General features: G+C 36.6%; 1 long non-coding RNA gene across 1 annotated transcript; it reads right to left on the bottom strand.

The window, feature by feature from the left end:
- Positions 1–1,592: 1,592 nt before the first annotated feature.
- On the bottom strand, positions 1,593–25,584 carry LOC115609536. The gene is made up of 4 exons (XR_003991891.1): positions 25,502–25,584; positions 3,745–3,844; positions 2,769–2,823; positions 1,593–2,672 (listed from the first exon to the last, which is right to left on the bottom strand). It is a non-coding gene; the product is annotated as an uncharacterized LOC115609536 (long non-coding RNA).

Genomic DNA, 25,584 nt, shown 5'->3' with positions numbered 1-25,584 from the left:
ATTTACAATGTTCTTTATGGTGTATCTTTGTTTCCCACCCAGGAACTTGCTAGAATTAGTTTGTTTACAGACTTGAGGGTTTTTTGGCCTGTTTGGTACTTCAGGACAGGCAGCAGGTAGTAACAGCTCCTGAATCCCAGCTGTGCCTACTAAGCACATAGAAACTGCAGAACATCAGATCTGCTGCAGATGTTTATCCCTAATCCCTACGTGACACTTCTCTGAAAACTCTGTTCGTAGCAGAAGAGATTTATTCAAAGCAAACTAGCTTTCCTCTGCACTACAAACCACCCTTAGACATAAGCAGTTTCTCTCTGTCTTTAAATATCCCCATTTGAGGAATGGTATTGATAACGTTATGAAAAATCAAGTGTGGAATCACCCAGACATTTCAGATTTCCTGGAGGGTTTCTGGCACCACTCTGCTTGTCTGTACCACATTTGACTCCATGGTACCTGAACACCAAGCTGAGTCAGAGGGACTAGAGTCACTGATGTTTTTATCTCTGAGAAAATACACTGTAGATGATTTCAGAATTGCCTCAGGGTCTTATTCTTGAGGTTTTAGTGTGCATTGGTTACAGCAGAAAACAATATTAACTAGAAACCAAACAGAAAATAACTAAATTGGGTCATTCCACAGCCAGTTATTATAAGGGCTTTCTAACCTCTCAAAGGCGTTCCTATTTCTGTCCAGACACTGGTTTTACAAGATGTCCCTTTGGAGAGACAACTTGCATCTTCATTTTCCAGTCCTGTCTCTCACACTTGCAGGAAAATCTTTCCAGTCATTAATCATCAGCTTGCAGCAAAATAAGTAGAACCTCTGAACCTGTTTCACACCAGAGTACCATTAAGAAAAACAATTTATCATTTAACTCAACGTTGTTCGCATGTGAAGTTTATATCTCCTAATGAGGTGTTGTTCTCCATGGGTATATTTTCCCCCTATTTCATTATTATGGCTCCCTTTAGGCAGGTTTCCCTTGAGTTTTAATTATGAAAACAACACCTGTTTTCAGTGCCACTATTGGCATTTTCATCTGCTCCAGAGCAATTTCTTCTCCGTTATCTTGAATGTCTTCCACTCTCTGCATTGATTTCCCAGAAAATGCTGTATCGATTTTATCTTGACATTTCAGTGAATGCCTCATCTTCCTCATTCTTCCTTCTGAATTTTAGAAAGCTACACTCACCCTTGTTCTCTCTGGCCTTCCAATTAGGGAATACTTGTGATTCTCCTTTTCTGTTTTAAATCCCTGTGTGATCAGACTTTTTGCTGCTGTGCCCTATGCTTTTTGAACCTGCTCTCCAGGCCACTAGGGAAATGCAAGGACTTTTTTTCTTGGTCTTTAGTTAAACCTTAAGACCTGCTGCAGTATTTCTACACAAAGATTGCTCTGCTTTTAAGCTCCACTTTAAGAGTTGTTTTCATCTGTCAAGTTTGTGTTGGTTTGGATTGAAGAGCCTGTTGTTTTGTCATGTTCAGTACATCCATCATATCATCTAATATTAAATTATGCTTGTGCTGGCTTCAAGATCATGGGCAAAATGTTTCTCCTAAAGTATTCCTAAAGCATTTGGAGTCTGTGTTATTGTTATATTACTGTTTTATTGCACTAGAAATAATAAATAGTGGTGAATAATAAAGTAATTCTTACATTCAGTAAATTCTGCCTTTATCTCATATACAATTTTTCATCACTGCTGTAAGGAAAATAGAGCATCAAACAGCCAAAAAGAATATTTTTCACTACACAATAATAAAGCAGCAGTTCACATCTAGCAATTTATATTGAAAGAACAAAGAAAGATAGGCTTAAAACACTGCAAGGCTTACAGCATTACTCATCTAGGGAGTTGGACAGAATTGACTATTAGACAAAAGATCTATATGGAAATTTGTGGATTCTCCTTAAAGGAAGTGATTTATCACCCAAGCCACCATGTCAGATCCGAGCAATATCCTGGCCTCCAGCCGTGGATAAAGCTGAAGAACTGAGTCAGGTCTAAATCCATTTTGTCCAACATGAGCCACCTAAAAAGTGAGTGACTACTTTAAACTAGAGATTCAGCTTCCTCCTATAGCTTATAAAGATAAATAATTGCAGTGTCAAGACACTTAGTCTTAGGAGAGGATGGATCATCCCTAGAGTGGCTCTCTCAACATGACATTAGAAGAATCAAGCTTAGACTAAATGCTTAATTTTTAGGTCAGCAAAGATAGATTAAATGTTTTCCAGCCTGAATGTCCCTGAATCTTGCTAACAGGAGTGATTTCAGGTGTCATAGTCATGTTCCAATTCTGATCACTGCAGCCTGGCACACTAAAATCATCACTGAAGTTTTAATGGAACACACTTTATCACCCTTTCTTCCATCCCTCATGTAATGATTGTGTTGACAGTTAATTCTGTGTCCTCCCAGCCTCAGAAACCCAACTGTAACAAAACAAATAGCTCAAGAAAACAATGTGTGAAATGTTTACTTTGTCCAGTCTTTTAGGGTGTTTCCCGATGAAAAAGTTAAAAAATATGCCATGGGTCCTGATTTCTTTCTTCTGTAGTAGCGATGAGTCAAATCAACTCAATTTTCATTGTGGGTTTTCTGGATCAGTGTCACCTCACTCCTAGATAACCTTGAAATAAATCCATCAGCATTTCTGACATCGTCTGCAAATAAAGAAGTAATTGAAACGAGTCCACATTTTAGATTTTAAACAAACAAACAAACATTGGAAGAATGTTATAGGAAAAATTTACACTAACCTCACCCACTTTCCTCTTTCCCACATTCTCTTCTCATCATCAAAATATTCTTCCCCTAAAAATGATGGGTTTATTATTTTTTCATTTTGTTATGAGTATTTTGAAGACCTAGATGAATAAAGGTGAGCTTAAATAACAGATATTTTCGTTAACATCTACTGGACCAAATTCACAGATAATATTTTGAAATCAATATGGACATAAATCAAATAATAGGAAAAAGTATATTTAAATGATCTGGAAGATACGAGATAAGCAGACTTTTCAGTTTATTTGGAAATACTTTATCCTAATTTGTGCTTGCTATCCTGATGGAAAATGGTAATTTCAGCTTAGAGATGGTCATGAAAAGCATCTTTTTATGTTATATGTTTGCTACTACTTGGAAGAAACATGGCAAGTTCCTGTCAAACGTTATGAATATGAATTTAAGCCTACATTCTGATTTTTCTCATAGAATGTTCTTCCAAGGTTTTAAATTCAGGTCAGCAAAAGTAGCATGAGATTTTCTTCAGCCATACAAGACTTCCTAAGCACATTTCAATTCCATCACAATTCCTATACTAATGCTTTTTCAGAATTGTACTGTTTTCCCAAGTTCCATCACAGACCAACATGTATCCCCTTCAAGGAGTTCAGCTGGCAAAATTTATTTGGGACCACAGTTTTTATGTGTTGTGTTGTATTTAACATTCAGTGCTTGCCAGCAATGATATTTTTGGGCTAAATCTGTGGTATACTAGGATAATCACTAATATGGAGGTGGTCAAGTATTACTACTGAATAAAAGTCTAAGATTAAGGTTTTTCAGGGTAAAAGACAAGTCTTTTAATTACAGTACACACCTTCAGATATAGCGGAAAGGCAATATGTCTTAAGGGCCATCTACTGTGGTAAATTTAATAGTACATTAAGTGGGAAAGGAGTTTGTGTAGCTGGATGATAAAAAGGATATGAAGGACGTTGCAGTGCAGACCTGGCTTTTGGAAAGATCTGCAAGATGTGGGGCATTAGAAGTCCAATTTTTCCACCAGGAGGTTCACAACATGTCCTGCAGCACATGGTTTGGGTTCTTCCTAGAATATGAAAAATGGGGATGAAGTGAAAAATGAAGCGAATCAGAAGGCAAAACTGGAATAAGATTTCTTAGTCTTCTAAAAGTTTTGCAGGCTCTGAGTGATTCGCTGTAGAATAAAGTCACTTACTCGATTAATATGAGTGGTCTATTTTGTTCCATTAAAAAACCCACAGACTGCTATTTAACTTGAAATTAGTATAACCTGGCCTTTAACATGTTGTGAATTTGCTTTATATCTTTATCCTAATATTTTATCTGAAAAAAAAAATTAAAATTGTAGCCAGGTTCGAACAAGGAGATTCCAATGGGTTTGTTTTGTGTTAGTTATATTGCAGCAGGAAAAAGGAAGGAGTAGTATTTTCAGTTATCCATGCTACCACCAATTCAGATGGCTCACATGCACAAAGTTATATTCCTTAAAGCACTGGTTTATGGGAAACTTTCCTAAAAAAAAAAAAAAAATCAACCATTCATCAAGACATAATTGCCAGCATTGGATAGACTTGCAGAACCCAAAGAAAGCTGAGAGGCTTTTTATGTTGGCGAAGACTATTACTCATCGGATGACAGTTGCAGCTTTGGAACTGCAATCACTGCCGCGCTTTGTTAAATTTGGTATTCATAAAAGAAAAAAAAAAATAAATCCACAAACAACACAAAAATGAAACAAAAGCCCTGCTAATGTTTAAATTTTATAGTGAGATACAGCCACAAGGCACTAGCACAGAAGAATATTTCTGATTGGCTACCAGCTGTTGGAGCTGAACAGATGAGCTGGAAAGTAGCAATTTACAAGCTATTTCATATTTAAAACTGTTAGGTCCTGTGCAAAACAATCTTTTCTCTCTGAGAAAAACAACAGAAAAAAAAAAATTAAAAAAAGATCCCCAGAAGAAAGGAAACATCTACTGAGAACAGATTCTCCCAGCACAATGAGAAATTTCAGTTTTCTCTTTATTCTTTTGAATAATTAGTTTCTTTCAAACAAATACTTGATTCTTTCAAATGAATCAGTGTCATTTAATTATGTTAAAAATCAGACTTCTTCCTCAGAAACATTAATTACTAGCTGGCTTCACCTCTGCCATGTTGTAAAGTGTCACAGTTTAACTTGCAGCTCACTTTTTAATCATTCCTGTATTGACAGAGCTATATAATACAGTCTTCCAGAATTTTTGAATGCAGTTAGGTAAATTAGGATTAACTAAGAAAGATTATCATGCTTAAACTAGAATGAAAATAATAAATGGTTATTTCAGGAAAATGTAAAAGGTTTGTGCAAAACCATTGCATTCTATATATAGTCCTTCATTTAACAGCTCTACAAACCTGAAAAAGTTGGTTCTTGTTGAAAACTGCCAGGCTACATACAATGAAATCTGGAGTAATAACACCAGAGAGCTGTCAGTCAGCCATCCATCCATCTAATTGGCTTCTTACCATCTTTCCATCATGTTTTTTTTATAACTGGTCGCCTCTGGCTAAAATGCAAATCATGAGGAAGAGCCGTCTAGAAAAAGCTGCTGCTTTCTTAATTATCTGTCAGAGTATGGACCAGTGGACCCTGGGCCGCAGAGTAGAGTTATGCTAAGCAGCAAGGCATCATGGGAATTGGAGTGACAGCTCATTTTCCTCCTGTGTTTTTCTGCGTTCGAATGACAATGCAGAAATACGGGTTTTTCCCACACTTTCTCTGAACACCTGGGCCAATGCTCAGGGGAACACAAAGCCAAAACTGTCACATTTCCAGACATGGTCTTATTGCTGTCACTGTGACAGGATTGTTGACAAATGCCAGCAGTCATCTCAGCATCTTGGGAAATGTCTGCCGTGGTTGTGTCAACAGCCTGACAGAAATTGTTAATGTTTAAACTTCTTCCACTGACAGAATCCTGTCTTGCTGACAGTATTTGTCATATGAAACTCAATCTTTGTCAAACTTGCTTAAAAATTAACACTTCCTCCATTTCTTTTGCAGCTAACTGCCTGTGTGCTTTTTTTTTTTTCTTTCTTAAGTAATAAGGTTTCAACAAGGTAATATTCCACAGTCCACAATGAGTCCAAGAGCACAAGCACATTATGAACTTATGGCCAACTTGTCCTTTTGACCTCTGCTACAATGATAATTATGCTTTTATTCCTTGCCCATTTTTTTTGCCTTAGGAATCAAAGTTCTGAATTATTCAAGAGCCATAAAAATCCTATTTCTCAGTGTACAATGTGGAAAATCAATTAAACAGAGTTAGCTTAACACTTATATAAAAATCAAGTTACAAGTTTGTAGACATACATTAACTGAGTCCTTCTCTAACTTTGGTTTTGAAGGTCAGTCCAGCTGGATAGAGAAACACAGTCAGTATTACCTAGAAACCTTACTCCAGCTTTAAATCTGGAAAGTTCTAGGATGAGTATTGCTTTGTACAATGAAAAGGAAAGCCACAGAATCAATGATGTTGTATATCCTCCAAAAAAAATGGCATGGGAATATCATGGATTGTTTAAATTTATTTGAGTGAAAATGGTTGCACACAAGAAGACCTGAACTAGCCATCAGTATCTAATTGAGTGCTAAGAGTGAAGTACTAGTGTGGAAAACTTCTGCGTATTTTTATGCTTAAGTAGGAAAACTTGAAGGACAAATGTGCAACCAGAGGTGTGCAGGCCTTCAGAATGCTGCAAGACATGATCCTGGAGCTCCATTAGGAAGACTTTCATCTATGAGTCCCTACTGATACCAAACCCTTGTCTCCTGGTGGCATTAAGCAATTAATAGTTATTAGAATGTCTCTAAGTGAAAAAATCAAAACTAAGCCATTCACAGTGATTATGATTGAGCAAGAGTGATGTCCTGAGTACATTTTAAGGCTAGGTATTTATACCTCTCGCACATATTGCCTTCACAGAAAATATTTAGTGAACACTTCTCTAACTTTTGGGAAAGTGAACCCATTCCATTAGTAATTTTTACATAGACCTGATATTGTGCCCCAAATATTTCATTCAGATCAAATATTGTTCTTCATTTAACTGCCTAAGCTGTTTTCTGTGTATTGTTAATTGTCTGTAATTTTCTGGCTACTGAAAAAGACAGAAGCAATCCCCAGGCTGGCGAAGAATTACTCATGTGTAGCATTGCTATAAAGACGTAATATAATCCAGGACACTGAATGTGGGCCAGAGAGTTAAGACTGCCTTTATCTTCACTTCAGTACTGACTCTGCTTTTCAGTGTGTTTTTTTCCAGTTGCATAGGGCAAACTATTAAAACTTAGGTTCCTAACATTAGTTATGAAGCACCATATATAAGCAATTAAATATGTGACCTGTTTCTGACTCTTCTGTTGTAGACAATAATGGCTAAAGGTGCTCAGCATCTCTGTGATACAGGGCATTTCTTTAAGCACTAGGTTCTTATATGACTTTTGGTCTACAACCTGAGTTTGGGCTTGGTATTGTCACATCTTACTCTTGCAGCTGGACAGATAACCTCAGTTTGATTTCCTATACAAGGTATTAGAACAGCTAGGTACCTAAAAATGAGACCTCTAGAAGTCAGCAGGCTGAGCAAGGGACTGACTATGAGTGAGAAAGAATAAATCTGTGGTCACAGTCCTTAATTATATGAAGATTTATATATATTGTGTCATCCAGGCCTGCTTCAGCTTTCTAGTGGATTGACTCTTATTGACAAGAGAGGTCGGGAAGTGTATTTGCTGTGAAATGCTGGGATTTCAGCTGCTAAACTTTCCAGCATCATGATTTGAGTAGTTTACACTCAGTGAAAGAAAAGGAGGTATTCCTAGAAAACGACTAAGGTGTCAAGGAAAAGTGGGCTCCTCTTCCATTAGGAAGCAGCTGAGAAAACATTCTCCTTAGTCTATTTACGGATTGAAAAATTTCTATTTAAGCTTAAAAATATTTAAGAACAGAGCCTTATCTTGCCTATTTCTTTACTTTCCCACCTTCAAAACTGAGATAATTATATTCAGTTACTCTGAAATATCTAAGAAAATGAGAATTGCAAGATAATAGAATGGCCTATTTTATTTTGAAGTGATTCTGAAGTTTACCACCAAAGATAGTAATGATGAAGGTTTGCTTTTACATCCTGAACAGTGAAATCAGCCTGAATGTGTTTGCAGTTTTGAAGTTTTATGAAATTTCTAGCATAAATTGGAATTATTGAATACATAACCATGATCTGCTTCCAAGAATGAAATTTAAACACTGTTAAATTAGGACATACAAAATATTGTCAGAGGAATCCAATCTTTCCTGAATTTTGCAACATTTAATCTCACAAAGATCTGCTTATGCTACTATATTTGAAGCTGATTATCAAGCAGAATCTATTATCATTTCCCAATGTACAGGAATGATGTCAGATAAATGGAGCAGATGGTAAAATTTTATATTGTCCATGTGATCTGTAATTCTAAGAAAGTTTCAGTTCAGAGATTTGAAAATCCTTTATAAAACAATGTCCCCTCTATTTTACAGATAAAGAATCTCAACAGACCAGACAGAGCTACAAAGGTAAGTACATAGACCACTTGTACTGATGCGTAGACATATTTGTATGACTTGGACAGAGCCAGAAGGTGAATTGATTGCAGACTCAAGTTCAGAATATTGTGTGCTCAGAATCTTACCCTTTGCATAATGGAAACCATCCCATATGTGTCTGTCAAAAAGCATGCTAGAGAGTTTGAAACAAATCCATCCTGCCATTCCTGAGTTAGCTCTGGGTGAAAGTTTCGTGTATCTGTATGAAACAAAATTCTGGTCATCAAATTGTTTGGTTTTTGAAGTTATCTCTGTCAAAAAGAAAAGTTTGAAGGTTTAAACTTGATTTCCAATTATTCATTTATAAAATATTAAATTTTACTGAAACAAGAAAGGGTTGTGATTGATAAAATGTAGGCAGTACTCAGCAATTCCATACCAGACATGAGCAATGAAAAAAACTTGAGCTACACAGATTGGTCCTATCAGATGTAAGATGCAAAATTCAGCCCTGCAGTGAAAGATTTTGGATTCACACAGGATTTATGTGGAGACTGCTTGGAAGTCAGTGGACTGAAAGACAAATATTGAAAAGTTAAACTGGCTTTTTGTGTTCCCTGGCCAGCCTTGCAGCAACCTATTTTTCCCCAAACCACGGCACCTCTGTGCACAGCTTCTCTGAGCGATCACCTCACTGAATGAAATTGAATATCCTTCATTCTCCTTGGCACAACTAAGACAATGTAAAGAAGAGAACAGAGTCGAAAAGCCTATGAGAGCAGAGCAGAGCATAGACTATGCAGCCTGAGTCCTGGGCTAAATAATTATCTCCGGGTATGGTATTATTTGCATAATTAAAAAGTTTGGCTGAATTTCCGACACGCTGTCTCCTACATCAGGGAGGTGGTGGGGGCAAGTTAATCAGCAGGAGGAAAGTGAAGGTTAATGAATTGTTATTCAGATGGCGCAGGCCCTGGGAGATTTGTGGATAATTGATATCATTTGGGAGCTAAGGCAGAGTGGAAGACGAGAGAGGAGTTGCCACAGCAGCTAGACTTGAAAAGAGCAAGCAAATGATAACTTAGCAATTATCATTTTGATGGGTTTGTTTGTCTTTTTTTTTTTTAAACTTCTTTCTCTGTCTCTTTTTTTCTCTTTCTTTCTTTTCTATTCCCTGATAAGTTGAGTAGAATTAAGATAGATGCAAAAGAATCATTCAAAAAAATTAAATATCTGGCAAAGGCAATGGCCTTTGAAATCTCACCTAGAAATTGTCATTTGGAGTGCGGAAAAGATAATTTAGTGTGAACTGGAAGTGTGGTAGTGGCTTCAGGTTACAGAGGTTCCTTTGACTTTAACATAGTTTTTTTCCAGCAGTGAAATTCCTCTTTTGCAGAAGTCTGGGGTAAACTTTGTACATCATCAGCCTGCTATCACTTGTTATTCATGCTATGAAAACATCTATAGGACATGAACTGAAGTTCCACTGTATTCATCATCGTCTAAAAAGCTTGTATCCCAAGGACCTTACCATTTAAATCAAGAAATCAGCATGAGAAGAAACCCATGAAGTGACATGTAGTACCTAAAGCTACAAACAGGTGAATAAAAGAAGCCACATCTGCTGAATTGGGCCATTGTAAATCACAAACTTTAAACCATCCTTCTGAACTATGTTGCAGGGGTTCACCAAGCTGCCTGCATTTGACATCATAAGGAAGATAGAAGAAACTCCACTAAAAGATTTCTACCCAGGCACAGCTTTCAGAGGACTGTGATTAAAGATTGGCAAGGTGGAGGTCTTGTCCATCTTGAACAAGTCTCCTGTCCAAGAAAATTATTTATAAATTAACTCAGAGAAAACAATTTCTATTTTAAGCTGTTTATGAAAAAAAAAAAACAACAAAACAAAACCAAAAAAACTTACAAATTAATTTAGGTAATATTCTATTACTGGAATGCTTCAGAGACCCAAAACAAACCTCAAGAAGCTCCTTGACACTGGTTGCCTACCAACATCAGTTTGAGACATTTCACAAACAATTTCAAATGCTTACTTTTGGCCCACAATCAAAAACACATCAACAAATATGTTGATTTTTTTATCAGTCTAGAGACAGAACAAAAAGTATTTGATCAGTAGTACTGTTCTTGGATAAAACTGCAAATTTAAATGTATGTGACATTCTGATATTTCAGAAAATCTATGCTGTGATTCCCAGATTACCGGAGTGGGAACTTGTCCTCTGCTGCTCCCTCACCAAAACCAAAAGGTTTGTGATGGAATATTTGCCCTTCAATGAACAAGAATTTTGTGTAGAAAGCTGGGGTCTGTGCTGCAGACAGAATGTTGGAGAGGAAAGGCTGCTCAAAGCAGGTTATGGATGAAATGTTTTTGGTTTTGTTTGTTGTCTTTTATTTAGATCAAACTTGAAGCTTCATGATGAAAATGATATCTTGACAACAATCTAAAAATTATTTTTCTCTACCACTAAGACATCTAAGTGGCTGCTGTGATAAAAACACTAGAGCTGTACATACCAACAGATTCGTACCAGATTTGAGATAGAGTCCAAAAAGTTTTAATATGATGTCCAAAGTAATAAGGTCATTATGCAATAGTTTCAACATATGGGACTAGACAAAGGATGGGCAAAGTACCAGAAATCTCTGAGATTTAGCCTGATTTTGGGAAAAGCTAATGTTAACCTGTATATTATACCTAGTATATTGGTAAATCCTAGTCTACACATCACCTAAGAGGAAAAAAAGTCCAGTACAACTGCGTCTTCTTGGGAACACAGTGATAACTTTCATTATGGTATCACTAATTATTGCTTTCCTGGAAAATCTGTATTTCTCTACCACTGAAAGTTTGCTGAACTCCCTAAGCATTTTGGTGCTCATTCTGCAACAAACCCACACAACTCTGGCCCAAATGTGTAAAATCAATATGATACTTATTTGGGTATTTATTTCCCATCCCTTCTGCTGTTGTTAGTCTAGAACAGCTCAAATTTCCTGTAATGTCCCACTGAACTTATCTTTTTCTTTCTACCTTGCTTGGCTGTCTTTGAACTCTTTTTTTTTCCCCTTTTTTCTCTTTTTTTTTTCTTTCTTTTCTTTTTTTTTTTTATTTTGTTTTTTTTTTTTTTTTTATATTACAACTTCCTGCACCTTTGAGACCTCAGCAACTTCAGGAAAATTTTATTTATTTATCGAATAAAAAATTCAGTGGGAAAAGAACATACACTCACACGTACCTGGATGGTGGGAAGGGGAGGGGGTGCAGAATCTAGGGCACAGCTTGCTGCGATGAAAAAGATGACAGGTACCCCCCACTGCAAGCATGGGACTGAGAGACCGTGGATTGAATTTAAGGAGGATGCTAGTGACTTCAGGGAGAACTATTCTACCTGCAATATTTTCTTGTAGTTAAAATATACAGCACACTGCTGAAGCTAGTTATAGAGACAGGCAAGTGTGAAAATTAATTTAAGAGTCAGTTACACAGATTTTGGGTGAAGGTCTGAATAATGAAAATAGTACTGTTAGGGACATATTTTTGGCTGATTCTGATGCTGAAATACGCTGTAATGTTGGCTGATCTCAATTTAATACAATCCTGCAAGCAGGTGTCCTTGATGGTACTTCAAGACTTCTTGCAAATAACTCCTTATGTTGCCACTTTTTAAATATGTGGGCAGTATTGTTGAGCACAACTCACAAACACAAATTAATGAAGGAAAAAGAAAAAAAAAAAAGAAGACATGGCATTTTGCATTGAGGAGTGAATCATGTGAAAAACCTGGGTTATGCTCTAGCAATAAGCATGGTAGAAAATATAGCTCTGCAAATTTATCAGTAGGAATGAAATAAGTGCTAAATTAAACTTCCTAGATTGATAAATAGGCTCTGGGTCACCTGCGTGACAGCAGTGGTCAAAGTGAAAGACTGGATGTAGAGATGACTTCTAGATATCTCCCTGCAGTCCATCACATATAAAATATTATTACTTTTGCTCTGCGTCTTGTATTCCAGTTTCTTCCATCAATCTTTTGGTGCCACTGCCTTTGATCCAGGAACTATCTTCATCCTGACAGCAATTCTGGACACAGTTTCAGTATGTAAACAGTGAGTAAACAGAGGCATATCAAATCCCTGTGCTTAGAAGCTGAAACTTGAAAACATAAATTTAAGGAAGCTCTCTGAAAACCAGAGATGTTTAAGCACGATTACCAAAAGACTGGAAGAATTGTTGTCACTTCAGCTCAGTAGAACCATCCAAGCTTGAATGTTCACATCCATGTTTAGCCTTCTAATACCTGTGTGCTCATTTTAAGCTAACCATCGTTACTTCCTCATCTTTAATAAAATGGGGTGGGTCCAGGGGAATATTCTGCATTAGACATTAGGTATTATGGTGTGATGAATAACTCTCTCAACATGGCGTTTTTTTTTCCTATTAACTAAAGAAACAGCCAACATATTCAGCATAACTTTTAGGCCTCCAATATTAAGTGTTTTAAATTAGGTAATACATTCCTGTATACCTGATTTTTAGTGGATTAAAAATATGTAGATTAATCCTACCTTTCTACCATCTTCAGTAACAAATTTATCATTTCTGTTCAGATTTTTATCACTCTCTATTATTGTTTATAATAATAGAGGAATTGCCTGGCTTTGAAATGAAGCAGAATTTAATGTGATCCTAAACCTTGATTTCTCCCAGAAAGAATACTTTGCATTTTGCAGCAGCAGATGCCATCACTGACCATTGAGCTAGAAACTTTCTACTTTATGGGTCTAAAATTTAATCCAATCTGTTTGATTAGCAAAATCCAAGCAGCTGCAAAGCATACTCATCTATTCTTGGAGTATGAAAATAGAAAGGATTTTAGTGTCTGGGAGAGCTGAGCTTTCCAGAAGCCACCAGGGATATCTGTCCTTTTGACTACAAGAGGGTAGATTATCTTATAACAAGACAATATCTTCTGTCCCCATTGGTGGAAAAGCAGGAGTTGAAGAGATGGAAATCTTCACAGACATTTTTTGCCTAGCTTAGTGCTTTACCCCAAAGAATATTTCTTCTGCATTGACAGCTGCACAGTAAAAGCAGCTCCGTCTGTTAAAATATGTAAATGACCAGCACGCATCTTTCCTCCCTCTCCTACTGGGCAGGGAATTCTGAATCTAAATTTGTGGTTGAAAAAACAGAATCAGAGTGAAGTGAATCTCAGACTGAGGGACTGCAGTGCATTTGGTTGGATATTGATTTCAGCAAAGGCAAAAAAACCCAAACAGGGACATACATATTGGTTTTAGTAGATAAATGTTTCAGCTTAGATTGGCAGGACATCATTGAATTAGGGGAAAATAGTGAACTAAGTCATAATATTGACAGGTCTTTGAAAGAAAATTTAATTTATAGTTATGGATAGAAGTACACTGAAAGAAAAAAGATGTAAACTGGTGAAATGGACTGAGATGAAATTTGCCCCAGAAGACAAGCAGATTTTCTTTATTTATTAACTCGAAGAGAGAAGTTACTCAAAATAGTAACTCCAGTTTCCATTTGTAGTGTCATCATTAGTTTTGCCTTTTGGTCTATTTGATTACGCTTGATGTAGACAACAATTTAAACAAGGCAAGGTTACCTGGTCATAACACTTCAAGACTCCCAGTGCTGGCCTATCCTTGCAGCCACTAAGAATAATATGTGATCTCAGCATTTATTCAAAACTACAGTCTTCAAAATCTTAACTATAAATTTTAATATTCTTCTGAAAAAATGTGAAGATTAAAGATCTGTCCTTGAGATCCAGTACAAAAAAGGAGAGGATTTCTTACAAAAATGGGTTGGGAAGCATATCATGGTGTATGAGCAGAAGATCACTGAGTTGAACTGTTTTTAAGAGATTGGGGTAGATAAGATGTCCATTTCTTATACTGTATTTTCTAGGCTGTGTTCCCTCTTAATACAAGTGTTTTCTGTTTTTATACAGGAGTGCTTCCACCACTTTCTGAACAGAGCAGATGAACAAAGGAGAAAGCTAATCATCAGAGTTGAAGATTTTTGAAGGTTGATATGTGTCTCCTCTTGAAAAAACCTAAACTTACTCTGCCAAATTACAGCTATGGGGAAGTTTTGATCTTTCTGTAATTCAAATTTCTGGGGTACTTAGCACTCCAAATTGAGATCTTTATTCAAAGAATAATAATAAACAAGCTGTAACATGTTATTAATACATCTGACCAGTGTAAAGATATATCACACTTGGTTTCACAAAGAAGTTAATTTTCTAGTGTTCTATATTGGAACTTCAGACCTGCCTTCTAAACCATCATCTAAATGAATTTAGGTCTTATTTATTACCCTCTTCAGTCATATTGCAGAGCAGCTTCCCAGAGTTATCTTTCTTCTGCCAGTCTCTTTCTGCAAAACTGACCAAGAAAACCCAAGCTGTTTGTCTTGAAACTGTGTTACTCTCACCTCATTTTCTGTAATTGTGTATTTCCATTTCCTCCAACCTCTCTAAACTTTCCTTCAGCATGATTTTTACAGGATTTTTATCTCTAGATGCTAGGTCTCACCAGGTGAAGGGGGAAATGCTGGAAGAGTCCGTCTCTGTGTCCATGGTCATTAAGACACCTTCTTTAGTTAGCAGGAATAGAGAGAAAGATAAAACATTTGCAGAAATATTTGTTGCTTTCCTAAAATAGTTATCTAAGAAATATATTAGTCTGGACGTATCACTCCCTGAGAGTGCTTTGTCCCAGATCCTTACATGACTGAAGAGTCTAGCTGATTCTGTCTTTGGGGCATTTTTCATCCATTTCTAAGTAGAGTTCTGGATCAGAACAAGGGTTTCTGATCCCTATAGTGATAAATAAACTAATGTTAGTAGTTTGTACTTTAGTGGGTTCGTATAAATGAAAAGGAATGAAGATAATCTGACAAAAAGAATATTAAAGTTCTTGTTCCAAGATACAGGTCATTCCTTTTTTTTTTTTTCCTTCCTAATAAATTTTCTTTCAGCCTCAGTCCAGTCATGAAGTACTGGATTTCTGGGTCCATTTTGCAGATGGAACAACAATGACACATAGTCTATACAGCTGTGCATACAGTATCTGGCAGAGGTCCAGCTAGTTTTCTACTTGCCAGCAAGCCACATTTTTGGCTGGAAGAACCAGAGTTGTTCCAACTTTATTGGCCCTAATCACACAAATACTTGCACATTATAGTGACTGGTGCCAATGGCATTCATTCTTCTTTGAAATTATGATGTCCATAATGTTGATAAAAAAAATCTTTGCTGACATATAGCATTTTTCATCAGCAGATCTCAAGGATCTTTGCAAAGGAGGTCAGTATTTTTATGCCCATTAACAAATGGGGAAACAGGCATAAGGAGGTGAAGTGCATTACCTAAGGTTATATTTCTTTCTAAAATACAAAAAACTGAGAAAATGATAGAACCAAATTTCCCTTACAGCATCTCTACAAATGAACAAACAAGCTCAGACTTGAGCTGGGTCCCAGTCTTCCCACCATTTGTTAGCAGGGTCCTCAACACTGCTTTGGCTGGTGCCAACTAGCACTCCAAAATGCCTTTCCCCCAGTGAAAGGTCCATGGCCCATTTTATTTACTAACAGAGATTCATTCCTTAATGTAAATCCATGCCTTTCCTTGTGAGGATGTCTTATTTTTCTACTTAATCAATGTAATCTTTTATTTGTCGTGAAATAAGCACTAGAAGTTTACCAGCTCTCTAATTGATAAACATGGTTGTCTTTGCCAATGTTCTCATACCCTTTTCTAACCCAGATCATAATTCAGAGTAATGACTTTAACCACGGGAGCACTAAAAGGAAATAAAATAAAATATAAACCATTGCTCTTGTCCAAAGTGGAAAGCAAGAATAAAAGACATCATATCTACAAGGTGAGATCCCACAAGAATTCACTTTCCTGTTTTTCTGAGGAAACAAGAAGCATGTGTGAATGTATCTACCATGTGGAAAGGAGCAGCAGGCAATTTTAGAAATGAAGATGGAATGTCTGAAAAAAATAGCCAAATGAACTTTCAAAAAAGCAGTGTCCTCTCATTGACAATGGCAAAACCAAAACTAGGTACAAGCAACATGAAGGATATACCCCAGGATGTTTCTAGTGATACTGTTTAGGAATTATACAGTAAAACATTTTTATTTTTTTCCCCTCAGTGGAATTTTAGAATATGCCAGTTTTTCAGAAACAAATCTTTCATTGTATGAGAAAGTATATTTTCCAAGGATTCTTCTAGTTCAAGAGCATTCCAAACTGTGAGTTAATTTGCCACTTAAGAGCGTGTAAAAAAACCTGGTTCTGAAACAAAATGTTTTAAAATTATGAAAACAAACATATTTTTTGACCTGATCCAAAATAGTGACTATTTTGTTCTATTTTGTCTTGTGAAAATGTCTTCTATTTCTCTCTCATCTTGTACCAGAATTGGGAAAAAAAATTGTGAAGAAATTGAAATTACCATGTTTTAAAGGCTCTTTTTTATTGGTTCTGTTTTTGAGTCATTCATTTCTGCCACATTGCCATCAGAGAGAGCATGGAGAAACCCCATGAAGTCTTAAATATTCAATGCTTTTTATATGGACTTAGGATAGTGCAGGCCAGTTCCACCTGCTGGAGGCAATTGCTCCTGGTTTCCATGGAGATGTCATATAACAGAGTGTGAGCAAAGTCCACTGTTGAAGTTCCATTCATTTTGTCATCAAAATATACCCAGAATAAAGGAGATAAGCAATCCTGAATTGCTTTGTCAAGATGTTGGTGTATCTAAAATGACCAACCTACTGCTTTGAATTTCTGCTTTATATTTTTCTCCTACAGAACTGCATGTGATGTAAAATTATTTCTCCACATCTGAAGAGTGACCGCCAGCTTTTAATTCTTCTATGCCTTGGTTTGGTATATATAAACTAACAAGGCTGATAGTTCCCTGGTCTTACCCAGTGTTGATCTTTTCTATTTTCAGAAAAAGAATATCATGGCAAAAGCTGACCGGTTGCCTAGACTCAAGGACACCAGTATAAATACAATCACAGGAGAGTTTACAGCCTCATGATAGCAACATGATATTTCAACAGTTTAGTGTTAGGCCAAGATTACTAAATTGGGTTGCCTAAAGTCCTGTGTTAAGTCTACAGAAAAATTTGTTTTGAGTAACCATATTGAAAATACACACACCTTTAACAGACAAAACATATGTGTCAGTAAGTGGAGGCACTGCCCACTAGCTTTTTCAAAACATCACACAATTAACCAGCACTTTTCAGGACTGGATGCAAGGCAAATTGTTTTCCTTGTAACACTTCCATTTTGGTTTAAATCTTAGCTTGGTTTTGAGATATGCTGGCTGTGTGCAATAAACTGTAAGCACTGTAAATGTAAATTATTTGTCTAGCATATAACTTTAAATGTTTAAGGTTAAAGATACCAATGCCAGCACAAATAAATCCTGATATTTTCCCTAGTTTCTTATGCAACTTCAGCATTTTACCAATTTTCTTTATAATCACAGGAATAAATAAGAGGGAGTTTAAGAGGCTTTAAGAAAAAATAAAAAATTATTTCATTTCAATAATACAAAAAGAATTGTCATTATTTTCTACATTAATGAATACTTATTTGCATAAATCAGGCAGGGATTTGTACCTTAAATCTTATGGCTGTCACTCATTCCTAATTCTTATTAGAAACATCACTGTATGTTTTCCTTTAGATACATGTGAAATGTGTGGCTAGCGTAGAATCACATCATTTCCACTTTCAAAATTATACCAAGGTTCAGATTTTTAGGAATATAATACACTGTGTGGTTTGGTTTGTTGTTGTCGTTTTGTTTTGGTTTTTTTTCTGTGATTTAGTTTAATCTCAGTTCTTTGCAGTCAATAGGCATTTTGTCATTGACTTCCTTGAACATAGGATCAATGCCTCAAGCCTCCTTTCTGAGGTTAACCCAAAACTTCCATTTCAATGGCCTATTAACCACAGGAGAAATAAACAAAAATACAAGTCCATCTCACAGTTCAAAGAACTGCTCGAATAGGGGTGATTTTACAGAATTTCAGCTTCAGCTAAATGCATCATGAGATTAAAAGAAGGTTTTGACAGAGCAATTGCTTTCCAGGTACTTCATCCAACTGTGACTGCGAACTTTGCTGTAGGTTTATACACTCCATGGCTTTAAGTATTTCTGAAGTACTATACGGTAATAATTAGCAGCCAGAGGCAAAATAATCACTGCTAGTTTCATTTAATGCTAAAGCCAAAACTAGTATATTTTCTGATGGTTGAAATGTCAGACCTTATCTGCATTATTTTAAGATCAGATGGAAAACTGCACTTTTAAACATGGTTCTGAATAAGACTCCACTGTTTGTAAATATGTTAATCTGAATGTAAGGTATGCCTTCTAGTGGATAGAAAGGTACATTTGAAATAAGCAGGGTAAGCTAATATATCAGCATAAATGATTTATGATGAAATGTTAATAATTAAGTCTAAATGAAAATTAACAAATCAAATCAATGTTGAACTAATTTAAGTAAATATTAATATTTAAGCTCAATTACATTCATGGGAATTCTTTAGAGGAAAGAGGTTGACAATGTTTCTGAGCAAAATTTTTTAAAGAGCAAAAACAAATCAGAGAAGGTATTTTCATAAGGCCCATGCCATAATGTGAACCACTTAACTTTCCAAAACTTAAGCGCTCTTTTTGCATCTAAAGGTTCTTAAAAAGTTGTTCTTAACTGTTTTATGAACACTTGAAATTTCAGCCATGCGCATTAGAAAAGCGACACAGAAGTGCAAAACTTCCCCCAAGTGTTTTCAGTGACATGTATGATTTGTTTTCCTCTCCGTCACAACAGAGGAGCAATTTGCCATCTTCTATTGACTAAAAAAGGTCGCATCTAAGTTATGGTAAACGGACAGTGAAGGATGTTAAACAGCCAACTACTGCTTTGTTGTTTTTGTTGTTTGCACAGCTGGAACATAAGAAATGGCTAAACAGATCAGATTTTTTATTTTTTCAATTTTGAAAGAAAAAGAAAAAGTTGCTCATCTCAGACCTTGTATGCCAAGATTCAACAAGGAGTGAATTTTTATGGTCAAATTACAAACCCCTGAAAATAGGAGTTTATAATGGAAACACTGATACAACCGTAACTATGGTATTGCAATTGCATCACTATAAGAAAATTGGTTTAGATAATATACCCTGCTGGAATGACTGCAGTTCTAAATGATCCTGCATCTCCATAAATCTAAGCTAACTCAGTAATTCAAAATTACTAAGATTTAAGTTTAGTACCAATAAGCAATAAACTTATGGCTATTGCTATAATAACCACTGGTCTGTGCTCCTTTATTTCACAGCAGGTGGTCTTTGGGCTGGTTTGCAGTCTGAATGAAAATACTTCCAACTAATTCAAAACTAATTCCCGAAGTTGAGTGCAGGCACATTTCCAAACTTTCTCACAATTCCCTTTCACCAACAAAGAGCTTATTTGGTTGGTTTTTTGTTGGTTTGGTTGGTTTTCTTCCTTTCCCCTTTTCTCTTTAATCAGTGCCTAAGCATATTGTCCCTTTTTACACTGTTTTATACTAATATATTATATGATGACAGCTGACTCACTGTATTTCTGCAAACTGTCAAGGGAAATTCACTGAGGAAGATGTAAGTTCCTATAAACACACTGTGTCTCTTTACATCACCTTGCTTCGCCCCCACATCCCCTATACACCTAATATTCCAAATGCTAAAATCTCATACCTGATTCTCCTGTCAGACTTATCAGCCTTATGTGTACATGACTTTAGTGACTGATTCAGGCCAGCAGCAAGTGAGAAGAAAATGAGGTTAATAAAGTCTAACCTCACAATTTACCAGAGTCTGAAATCTCCTTTTCTTTGGATTATGACAGAAGCAACACCTGACCTGCCGTTCATATCCGTCATGGGCTCAATCCTGTTGATGAGAAGTCTTTGCCTTTGTGTTGGGCAGGGGCCCTGAATTTGGTATACAGCCTAAGTCATGAACTGGAGATACTTTGTTTCTCACAGACACATCTGTCAAAGTGCCATGGTCTGCTTTCCAGCTTGGAATTACATGTTGTAAGCCATCCATATTCCATCTATAAACATCTTTGGCACTTCTGCTCTAGGTTGATCATCTTGCTCATATTATGTTGATCTCATTTATAGCATTCATTCTGTTGTCTTTGCCTCACAGGATGGCCTCACTGCCACTATTATCTCCACCACTGTTTTCCATGGTGACAATGAGAAGATAAGTGCTCTTGGTGATCTTACCCATCCCTTCAGGCCCATCTCTGAAGATCTGTCAGAGGCAATATGAACAGGCATTATCTGAAGGCTGCATTTTCCTCATCTCTTTACTTTTGCTATGATCCAAAAACAAGCTTTTGATAAACCAGCTCAGCTAGTTAAGCCTTCAAGAGTTAAAACAAAAAAAAAAACGGAAACAAGCTCATGGGGTAAGCCAGCATCTGAACTTTGCCAGAATGCTGCCTCTCAGTCTGTCTTGAGAAGGGATCCTTAAGTAGCTAGAAACCCAGCCGGGGGGTTAATATTTTGTCCAGCAAAGCCAAAGCAAACTTGTCAGGTACAAAACAAAGTACTACTATAATTACTCAGTTTTAATTTAAAGTACTTGCAACTTTTTTGTTGTTGTTTTTGTTTTTGTTTTGCTTCATTTTGGTTTAATAAGCGTAGACAGATGGTCAGGTACATAAAGTTACGTCAGATTTATAGAAACGCATCAATCCTTGTCTGCTTTTGCTGATGTTATGTTTTTAATAAGTAGCTGATAAGTAGGGGAAGAAAAAAAAAAAGGTGAATGTACATTTGGGAGTTTTTTTGTGCTGCAAGAACTTATTAAAAATCTGTGTATTAACCCTTTTCTGGATACTATCCACTCATCCTGGGTGCCCATTAGTTTGTTCTGTGGTGTTTGAAGGTGAAGAGCTTCTGCAGCTTAACTCCAGTATACCACATACGTAGTCCCTGAAGATATAAACTGCCCCAGAGACCGGGAAAGTATTGTAGAGACAGTTTGTTCTGCAGTTGCATGCTCTTATCTCCTTCCCAAAATATGTGCTGTCAGCACAGATCTTCTGTAAGACTCTCTGTGCATACAACAAATGAAATTTGGTGTCTTCAGAAATTCATTCTGATAGTTCTCAGCTGGATCAGTTCCCTGATCCAACTCACAGAGTGGCTATACAAGCACCCATGCTGGTATGAGGGAGGGTGTGAGAGTAAAGAGCTGGGGGATAGGATGTTCTGGCAATGGTGTTGAGCTGTGTTAACTAAAGTGATCATGGAGTTACTCATTTTTCTCAAGTGAGCTTTCTATAAAAAGCTTTCATGAGCTAGACAAGGTTTGTATCTTTGTCAACAAATATTAGGGACCACATAACCTGGAAAGGTCAAAAAGCTAAGGGTCGATACAATTTCCATTTTCACTACCACATGGTCAGCTGTAGATCATTCTACTGTTAATACTAAATCATGAAATAATGTTCCATTTTTGTTTTCATGAACTGCATTTTTTTTTTAGTCTGGTGAGATATAAAAAGTCAAACTCTGTTCAGTTACAGTCTTGAGTTACTCTGAGCACTTCTGCAAATGTTTGACTTGGGAGACATTTCATTCTATCACTTCTTGTACTGCAGAATTTGAAAAAAGCTTTTGAATTTATGCCAATCTATGCCAATCTAATTTATGCCAATGCAATTTATGCCAATCTAATGGGAACACTTCAGGTAGCAATTTTCAGAAAAGAACTTTTAAAGATATAGAGTTTCTTTGTTTATTATAGATTAAACTTTTGGGTTTATTTCATTTTTACAAATCAAAATATCAGACCATATTCAGACATTGGCACTGCTTTTCAAAGTCTCAGAAGGCTTAGTTCCTGCACCTCTTATCCAAGGCCACATGTGAGTAGGCCTTGTTAGGCTCCACGGAAAGAGTTGAAGAGATAAGAGTTGGGCATTAAATAGGCAACTCTTAAAAGAGGACTCATTCTCTGCATCAGTGCTGATTTCCCTTGTTGCTGAACTATAGTAAGACATTATCCTTCTCTCAATGTCTTTTTTTTCCCCATCAGGATGAAAACTTGGGGGGGAGGAGTCTAAGTAGAGAAAACAATACATAGTTTAGAAGATCAATACAGAAATACAAGTAGGAAATTTGTGTAGCAACACAAGAGTCTACATAATAGCCAAGGTGAATAGCAAAGAAACCCCTAGGCTGGAATATGGTCCCATGTATCATCTTCTTATTCTCAGTAATAAAGCCTTTTACAAAAACCAAATGTCAGTGCTTAGCTTGTGAGCTAAAAAGTCTGAATTCATCAGTTAAAAAGATAAATTCTCTACTGATGGAAAACCACAACTCTGTTGACTTCAAGTCAAACTGTGCCAATTAAGAATTTATCCCAAACTGCTAGCTTGGTTCTCTTTGATAATGAACTTGAATAGACTGAGATTGGTGTGAAATAGATGAAAAATGGTCTCTAGCTTGTTATCAGAGCATTTCCCTACTTCCAGCCTTTAATCCCATGAGATTAGCAGAAGTGAAAAGGTTTCAAACTTCCTAGGAAAATATTTTTCCACCATGCCTTTTCCCTAGCCCTGTCTGTTCTCCTTTCTCTCTGCATAAGCAGTTTGAGACTTTATTTAAGTGTTGCATTTCCAAGTGTTCACGACTCTGTACAAAGCTCGTCACACATCACTCATGCCTTATTTCACGGGTTGAGCTGGTAATTAGCATATTTCACAATTAGCCAGTGTATTTGCTTTGCTAATTTCATTCCATGATGAAGGTGCTAACTTGGCGTGAAGCTGTAATGTACTGGTTGATTTATTAAGCTTCCTCTGATGGATGAAAATCACATGCTGTGCCTTTACTGTCGGGGAAAGTTAACAACATCCATTTGTAAGAGATGGTATTTGAAAAGTGATGTTGGTGTGATTGAATGTGTGAATCTGTAATGAAGCCAAGTCAGATAGCTCCTTCCCAATAAAATAGTATTCAACTTCTGTAGTGGATCCTTCTTGAAATTGGGCTTTTCTTCCCAGATTCCTCCCCTAAAGTATGCAAGTACCAGACACTCATCAGGTATTTTGCACTCAGGTTTCCACAGATGGAACTCAACAGCTGTAGAGGCGGCAAGTGCCTAAATCCTCTAAGAGTCTGCATCTTACATTGTGTGCTGATAGGGCAAAGCATTTTCTGTTCTTAAAAAAGCTACACATCAAATGCATAGTTGTCCAGTTGGTCAATTTATCTGCCCTACCACAGGCTTTCAAGGGAACTTTTTGAGGAAGAACTTCCTGGTCCATGACCTCTGCTTGTGAAACCTAACAGTTATGTCCACATAGTCTTCATCTATCCAAAGAAGAATTTTAATTGTGTTGTAACTATAATACTAGATTAGGCGGTGGCATTCTTTCTCCACAGAACTCATGGGTATTCGGCCATGTCCGTACTATAACACTCTCTTATTCTCAGAAAAAAATGAGGCTGTATGCAAGCCTTTTATTGGAAACAGTCCCTGGTCATTGTGAACCCACAACTGTACAAGTCCATGACCCTATTTGTTAGTATGAAAGTAGTGTACAATACAGCACAGGTAGTTATCCTGGACTGCTAAACACATGGGATCTCTCTAAACATGATGGAAAGATATGATGTGTCCAGAGATCAAATCAACATGACCGAAGACAGCAAATTTAAAGGAACCTGTGGTTGTAGTTTACAATTTTTGTGTAAAAAGAAGCTATATAGGCTACTCATGATCTTCACCAGGATAGACACAGCTCCAGAGAAAATGAGAGGGGTGTAGCATGGGGAAGGCTTCTGTGGTTTCAATGGCAGGTATGTGATGTGATATAGGAATATACATGGCACTGAACAGTGACGATGCGAGGAGTGGTTGAAAGCTCATTTCCCTCTGTTAATTCTGCATTTTGTTTTATTAGGATGCAAAGGATCTTTTCTACTCTGACCTGTGCAGTTAGCTAGTCTGTCTGTATTAAGCCTTTTTTGTCCATAGTTTAAATATCCCTGGTACAAGCACATCCCAGAGAGGATCCACACACTCCTGAAGTGATGTTCCTTGTAGAAGGATCCTTGTTTTCTTCATACAGTTCTGTGGCCTGTGATTGGGGTGTTTTAAGTCTGTTCTCCTTTTTACTTTCAAATATTTTCCTTGATTTTAACTCCCCTGAAGATTATGTGTTGTCTGGAGAAATTCTTTTGACAGAGCACTTTGAAACTTCTAATGTTAGTATGCTCAGAAAGAACAGACTAAGTTCAATCTGTCTCTAAAACCATCACATTTTTATGTTATATCTGCATTTTCTCCAGTGCATCAAATATGAACTATTGACAAATGAATATTAACCTGTCTTGTCAGCACAGTTTAGGGTTTCAAAGGCAAAAGAAATCAGATTGCTCTATACCAGAACTTGCATGTGTTTCACTAAAACGTGAAAGCAGAAGGAAAAAGCAAAGAATAAATTATTAATGCAAAGATCCCAAGAATTAAACCACCACAGAATAACAATATCAATCTAATTTTATTTAAGTAGATAATAAAATTACATAGATGAAATCAGCATGAGCTGATGCTCATGTTTTGTTCTATTTTTCTGCCTCTCTATTCTCTCTAAGCTGGGTTAATCTTTGCTTTGTAAAGCTATACACATATGTGATGCTATAACAGTATTAATAAGAAACAAAAACTCTAATTCAGAAAAAAAAATAAGCAAAATCTTAAATCTATGTATGCTTCTAAGCATGTGTGTACCTTTCTAATGAAGCATGTGCTTGACTGATATCAACTTCAGCAGTTTAAAGATAACAGATTCAGAACAGGTTGTTTTTCTGCATAAAGTGCTTGCTTCTTGTACCCACTCTTGAATTATATTCATAGGTTAGGGAACAAGGGCACTGCTTTCCTGCCCAATAGAAAATGGTTTAGCCCAAATGTATCCAATCTTTCCCAGATGAAAAGCCAGGAATGTATGTTGTATCAGGAACATTACTGACCTTATTGACTTTGGATTGCCCTTCCACTCCTGCCATCAAAATGCTTTCTTCTGTCCCTTCCCTTCTTCCTCTTTAATCACCCA

The sequence above is a fragment of the Strigops habroptila genome, chromosome 6 (assembly GCF_004027225.2).
Source record: "Strigops habroptila isolate Jane chromosome 6, bStrHab1.2.pri, whole genome shotgun sequence".
In the NCBI taxonomy this organism is placed as follows: Eukaryota; Metazoa; Chordata; class Aves; order Psittaciformes; family Psittacidae; genus Strigops; species Strigops habroptila.
The sequence above is the reverse complement of the archived record's forward strand: the minus strand, read 5'-3'. Positions and strand labels throughout refer to the sequence as shown.